This window comes from Penaeus vannamei, chromosome 20, assembly GCF_042767895.1.
Source record: "Penaeus vannamei isolate JL-2024 chromosome 20, ASM4276789v1, whole genome shotgun sequence".
NCBI lineage: Eukaryota > Metazoa > Arthropoda > Malacostraca > Decapoda > Penaeidae > Penaeus > Penaeus vannamei.
In genome coordinates this window covers 27,253,242-27,260,617 of record NC_091568.1, presented here as the reverse complement: position 1 = coordinate 27,260,617, position 7,376 = coordinate 27,253,242, and the positions used below count along the sequence as shown (strand labels likewise).

At 36.4% G+C, this 7,376-nt stretch overlaps 2 non-coding genes across 2 annotated transcripts; both read right to left on the bottom strand.

Annotated features, from left to right (window-relative positions):
* Positions 1-1,405: 1,405 nt before the first annotated feature.
* On the bottom strand, positions 1,406-1,479 carry TRNAI-AAU (transfer RNA isoleucine (anticodon AAU)). The gene has a single exon. It is a non-coding gene; the product is annotated as a tRNA-Ile (tRNA).
* Positions 1,480-5,616: 4,137 nt separating this feature from the next.
* On the bottom strand, positions 5,617-5,690 carry TRNAI-AAU (transfer RNA isoleucine (anticodon AAU)). The gene has a single exon. It is a non-coding gene; the product is annotated as a tRNA-Ile (tRNA).
* Between the last annotated feature and the right edge of the window lie 1,686 nt (positions 5,691-7,376).

Sequence of the window (7,376 nt, the reverse complement as noted above, 5' to 3'; positions counted from 1 at the left end):
GTATTACTATATATATATGTATATATACATATATATATATACAAATGTATACAACATTTTGTATATATATTTAATATATGTACACATACACACACATACACATACAGAAACACACACCGCACACACACGCACGTGTGTTTGTGTGTGTGTGTATACACGACATGTATACATACACAACACATATATGTATATATATACATATATATCGATATATATATATATAAATATGTACATGCATGTGCGTATATATACATATATACTTGTGTATGAGCTCCAGTTATTTAGTTTAGTGGGCGGAAGGAAGGCTGCAAGTAAAGACTGTTAAGCTAAGAATAGTAGAGGCTTGAAATGCAGCGTCTCCGTCTTGTCTGTGTACCAGTATTTGATCTTGGCACTGGCATATATCTGGCACTGGAGCCTCGTGGTTTTGCTTGCGATAAACCGACACTTGAGGCATTCTATCAAAATCATGCTCCTTGGCCTGTAAGGGGATCGAACCCTCGACATCCGCGTTATTAGCTGGTGTGTGTGCTACACAGGGCCAGGAGAATATATGAAAATTTTGAGCTAGCTTAACTAGTAACAAAGAAAAACAAGTCAAAACGTAATAAGCATGATAAAGTGTATTAGGAATGACCAATGACAAACATTTTTCGTGGTGGGGTACCCCTGCCAGAGCAAAAAAGGGGCATCAAAATATTATGCTAGATCAGCTCATAGTGTAACAACTTGAGACTGGCTTCAAATTCATCAGTAAGGCCCATATTATCAGAAATAAGTAGTGACTCATTTTTAGTGGTGGGGGATTCGAGCCAGACACCTCATGCGTAATACTCCATATCATCATCCTGATCTGACCTCACCTCACTCACTCCATGGCTCGTCCTCAGACTCGATCAGTTCATCCAGTTCATCTGGATTTTCTGGGTCTGAGTCCATGTCATCACTACCAGTGATGATGCAATAAACAGAAACTATACTTCATTGGAACTATAAAGATGTTGATTTTCAGATATTGATAGATATCATAAGGTTACATCTATTCTCCATCAGCTGATGCTAGCTACTACGATAGGAAATAGAATATTGAGTATGCACTTATGAATACGAGATATATATTCATACACACAGAAACTGAAGGAGATAGAGAGGGGGGGGGGAGAGAGAAGGAGAGAGAGAGATAAATATATACACATATGTGTGTGTATGTGCACATATACACGTGAATATATATTCATATACAATATATATATATATATATATATATATATATATATATATATATACATTTATATATATATACATATATATAACCTTGGAGCTGACATATATCTGGCACTGAAGCCTGATGGATTCACATGCGATAAACGGACACCAGAGTCATTGTATTAAAAGTACACTTGCTTGGCCCGTAAAGGGATCCAACCCTCGACATCCGCGTTATTAGCACGGCGCTCTAACCAACTGAGCTAACAGGCCCTTACACCTACTTGAAAATCTTTCTCATAATGAACCGTCAGTCAACAAATTATATTGAAGATAATTAAAAGTAGCAATGTAAAATCAATATAGCCTAGTGTTAGACTGTATTTCAGAAGGATTGTATCAGGACAGAGTAAAATAAACACATTCTGTTTATCATTTCAAATGCATATAAGCCTATGAAAATCTACTTCTTAGAAAATGCTTAGGCAGTTTATCTTAAATGTTTTCAAATCGCATTACCATACATATATATATATATATGACCAAAAGCACAAACACAGCAATTTGTACATAAAAACAAAAGGAAAACAACCACGACAAGAAATAAAGGAAATTAACTCTCTTCAAGAGTCCCTCTCCAGACGTAAGATTAACCAAACGTCTTTTATCATTTGTCTGAAGAGGAACTCATGAAAGGTTCGAAACGCTGCACTGTATTTTGATTTCTATTGTGACTTTTCCTTTTCATATATATATATATATATATATATATATATATATATATATACATGCATAATTTTGCATATATATACATATATCTATCAATCTGAGTATATAAATTCATATATGGTATACAGTGTGTCACACATACACATATATGTATATATAAATATACCTATATACATACATATACAGATATCAGTTATATGTATGGGTGTTTTTGTATGTGTATAGGAGTATATACACCTGAGTGTGTGTGTGAACATGTTTTCCTTCTTATACACCTTAGTAACTCGTCGTTGCGATTAGCCATTGTCCTCCCACCTGAGTCCGATCACGTGGTCAACGGACTGGTCTTCAGCGCCCTCCGTGGTCTCCAAGAGTCTGTCGGAGGGCGAGAGATAAGCGGCGGAGACGAAGAGGCCGTTCAGCAGGGAGACCAAAGGCAAATGAGGCTTAGGTAAGTGAGTGAGGGGCGGCTTGTTTACATGAGCACGTGGAAGCTTCTTGCAGGATAACTCTCTTAAATAATCTAAAGGAAGAAGAATATTCTAAAAGAAAAAGAAAGAAAGAAAGACTGAGGTTTGATGCCAGACTCACCCCCAACGTGTTGAACAGGACAGGAAAGAAGAACGCATAATCATTACCATTCCAAAGCCTTGCATACACAGCGGTCCTAATAGCCTGGCCACCGTGCCATCCTTTGACTTTGGTCCAGGCATTTTGTCAGCAAAAGAGGAATCGGCTGCCAACGAATCGACTCCGGAGACGGTAGACCAAACTTTTGCCAGCAAGGGGATCGAACCTTCCTCATACGAATCATATAATGGCAGAATAATGAAATTTTGAATTGAAATAATTTATTTATACGCAACATTTTTAGATAAAATATATGAGTACTTGACTCTAGAAGTTTTTTTTTTTTTTTTTTTTTTTTTTTTTTTTTTTTTTTTTTACAGTGAATTAGTACACAAAACATAAAGTGTAGATTAGGAAGAAAGAAAAAGACATGCAAGCGGTAGTACAAAATATCTAACGCAAAGAGTAAAAGCTTAATGTTCAGGAGACGACGTCGAGAACACAGACAGAGGCCGTTTTATCTTGTTTCTTAGGATGCTTCTTGAACTTGAGATACTGACATCAGGTAGGGCAGGAAGGCAGAACTTGATACCTAATTAAATGGGTACCAGGAATACGCGTGTCTGTATGCATATATATGTGTGTGTGTGCGTGTGTGTGTATGTATGTATATATATGTATATATACTTAAATAAATATATACATATATATGTACATCCACGTATATATTTATATTAATAGATAAACACACATAAATATGAAGGGAAAAACACTCTACCGTGTTGATACTATGATAGAAAAACGCACAATGCACAAACTAGACTCACTGTCTTCAGTAAATGTAGTTTGTGCATTGTGAGTTTTTCAACCATATATATATATATATGTGTGTGTGTGTGTGTAAGCTCAGGAAATCTACGTCTCAGTGGTGAGTAGTTTTCACGCTCTTTTGTTGGCTTATTTCCCTCCCCACCAAGAAACGCCTGTCGCAGTGGCTTGAATTTAACTCGGCTGTATTTCCACACAAACTAATTGAGTGAGTGATGACAGGCTGCTGACTATATATACATCCTTATATTTATATAAGTATATGTACATATATATACATATTTACATGTATACGTGTATATATATATATATATATATATATATATATATATATATATATATATATATATATATATATATATGTATGTATGTATGTATGTATATGTATATATGTATATGCATTCATCTATGCGTATACATATATACATCTACATATTTATAGATGCATGTATATGTGTATATAAAGATAGATTGATAGATATAACATTTTTGTGTCTATTTCTCTCTCTCTCTCCCTCTCCCTCCCTCTTTCTATCTCTTATAATATATGTGTGTATGAGTGTGTGTGCTCCAGTTATTTAGATTGGTGGGCGGAAGAAATGCTAGAAATGCAGCGTTGCCAATGACTTTTGTAGGGGTTATCATGATCTTGCCCCTATTTTGCGGGGCCGTAGGAGCCAACGGGACCTAAGCCTCCGGCCTCCTGTTTCGGCACAGAGTAATTATCATGTTCTCGTGCTGTGATATCGATACTGGTAGCGTGTTTCACTGACAAAAGTTTCGACCAAAGCATGAAATCATAAATATAGATAGTTAATACAAGATGCAGAGAACTATTACTGTATATAACTGATAGAACGTAGTATTTAAAATCATCAAAGTAAATGAAACATGACTAAATAAAACAAAGTTAAAATAAATTCAATAAATCAGTAAACTACGTTACGCTTTATCAGTTATCAATACATCCACAGGAAGTTATTTATTTAAAAGTCATCTTTAATTAAAGTCAAGCCATTGAAACAATTCCATTAACATTTACTTTATCACTTAAATTCTTGTCATTTAGTATTCACTGCTCAAAAACTTGAAAACTTTGTTATTTGTTCAATATATATATATATATATATATATATATATATATATATATATATATATATATATATATATATATATCTTTAATAAACTTCAAATAATAAATATAAATCATGCATGGAAAACGAAACAAAAGGCAAAACTCAAACTATTATTAAAAGCAAAAACCGTTAACACAAAACATAAAATAAGCAAAACCTCCGAAACAATAAAAGCAAAAGAAAATATACGTAAAAATGGGGCAATCTAAAATAAAACTGATAAAACAATACCTTATATGGCTGCAGACTCACTGTAAGATCCAACGGTTAAAAGCGACAGAAAAACACAAATAAAAAGAACAAAGCTTAAAAAAACGGCGGTTATCTGAGGGATAACCCAGCCGTAGGTTAATGACTGGATGCCTGTGCGCAACTCCACTCAGGTGGTTGACCCCACCTTATTTATGGTAACAAGGTCGTGCGCCAGGAGGTGTTCGCGCATCAAGACTCATTTCATTGTTAAATGTCGTCTGCATTAAAGAATGAATACCTAAAAGTGCGAATTTACTAAAAGATTGCCGTGTTAGATGAAAAATAAATGGTTCTTTACAGAGAAATACATATAAAATATCAGTATTATAAAAAGAAAGGAACATATATACAGGAATTTAAACAAGCGATATAATTGTTTTCCGTGGGCTAGCTGAGGGGGTTTGGCGCCGAATGCCCGTTGACTCTTTTCCCTCACTCTTGTCCTTCGCCATCTTGAAAAATGCGTGTTTTCGAGGGCGACCTCCCGACGTCATCGTTCGCAGGCCTCGAGCAGGATATCGGGTCGTCGTCGGCTCGTACGTAATATTGGTCATTTCTCCTCGCAAATGAAAAAAATGCCCAGGGCGTGGCCATCGTCCTCCTACAGCGCCTCCGTCAGTGGCACCCTTCTGCAGCGCCTCCGTCGAGATCCGCACGCCCTGGTCCATATTACGCTTTATCTCTCGGGGCTTTTTAGGGGGGGGTTCCGGTGATGCTGAGCGGGGTGTAGGTCGTAAGAAGACGCAGTAAGAGCTACAGCTCACTACACTTTCAGTCTCTGTCTTGTCTGTGTACCAGTGTTTGACCTTGGCACTGGCATATATCTGGCACTGGAGACTGATGGATTGGCATGCGGTGAACGGACACCAGTCAATGAATAAAATACTCAACATGTTGGCCCGTAAGGGGATCGAACCCTCGACATCCGCGTTATTAGCACGGCGCTCTAACCAACTGAGCTAACAGGCCCTTAACCTATTTGAAAATCTTTCTAATAATGGACTGCCAGTCAACAAATTGTATTGAAGATTATTATAAGTAGCAATCTACCATCAACATAGCCTAGTGTTATATTGTTTTTCAAAAGGATCATATCAGGACAGAATAAAATAAATACATTGTGTTTATTTTAAATGCATATAAGCCTATGAAAAACTAATTATGCTTAGGCAGTTTATCGTAAATGTTTTCAAATCTCATAACCATGATATATAAGGTACCTTTTCGAAAAGAAAAAAAAAAATCTATTATATACTTATGTACACACACACAAATATATATATATACATATATATGTATGTAAACATATTTACATATAAGAATAATATATATGGGTGTATATATGTGCTATATATATATGTATATATAAACAGATATATATGAACACAAACACGGACGCAGTAATTTGTACACAAAAACAAAAAGGAAAATGAACTCTCTTCAAGAATTCCTCTCCAGACGTATGATTAGCCAAAAGTCTTTTATCATTTGTCTGAAGAGGAACTCGTGAAGGGTTTTATGCATATATATATTCATATATATTACATGTCACATATACACATATATATGTATATATATACATATATACATAAATATACAGATATCAGTTATATGTATGTGTTTATGTATGTGTATAGGAGTATATACACCTGAGTGAGTGTGTGAACATGTTTTCCTTCATGTACACCTTGGGAACTTTTCGCTGCGATTAGCCATTGTCCTCCCACCTGAGGCCGATCACGTGGTCAACGAACTGGTCTTCAGCGCCCTCCGTGGTCTCCAAGAGTCTGTCGGAGGGCGAGAGATAAGCGGCGGAGACGAAGAGGCCGTTCAGCAGGGAGACCAAAGGCAAATGAGACTTAGGTAAGAGAGTGTGAGGCGACTTGTTTAAATAAGCTTAGGTAAGTGAGTGAGGGGCGGCTTGTTTACATGAGCGCGTGGAAGTTTCTTGCAGAATAACTCTCTTAAATAATCTAAAGGAAGAAGAATATTCTAAAAGAAAAAGAAAGAATAAAAGACTGAGGTTTGATGCCAGACTCACCCCAACGTGTTGAACATGACAGGAAAGAACGCATAATCATTACCATGCAAGAGCCTTGCATACACTGCGGTCCCAAGGTGCCATCCTTTGACCTTGGTCTAGGCATTTTGTCAGCAAAAGAGAAATCGGCTGCCAACGAATAGACTCCGGAGACAGTAGACCAAACTTTTGTCAGCAAGGGGATCGAACCCTTCTCATACGAATCATATAATGTTTTTTTTTAAGTGAATTAGTACGCAAAACATAAAGTGTGGATTGGGAAAGATAAAAAAGACATGCAAACGGTAGTACAAAATATCTAACGCAATGAATAAAAGCTTCATGTTCAGGAGACGACGTCGAGAACACAGACAGAGGCCGTTTTATCCTGTTTCTTAGGATGCTTCCTGAACTATTTTGAGATATTGGCATCAGGTAGGGCAGGAAGGCAAAACTTGGTACCTAATGAAATGGGTACCAGGAATATATCTATGCATTTTTCTCTAAGTCCGCGCGTGTGTGTGTGCATATAAGTGTGTGTGTGTGTGGGTGTGCGTGTGTGGGTGTATATATATGTATATATATATATACTTATTTAAATATATGCATATATATGTACACCCACGTATATATTT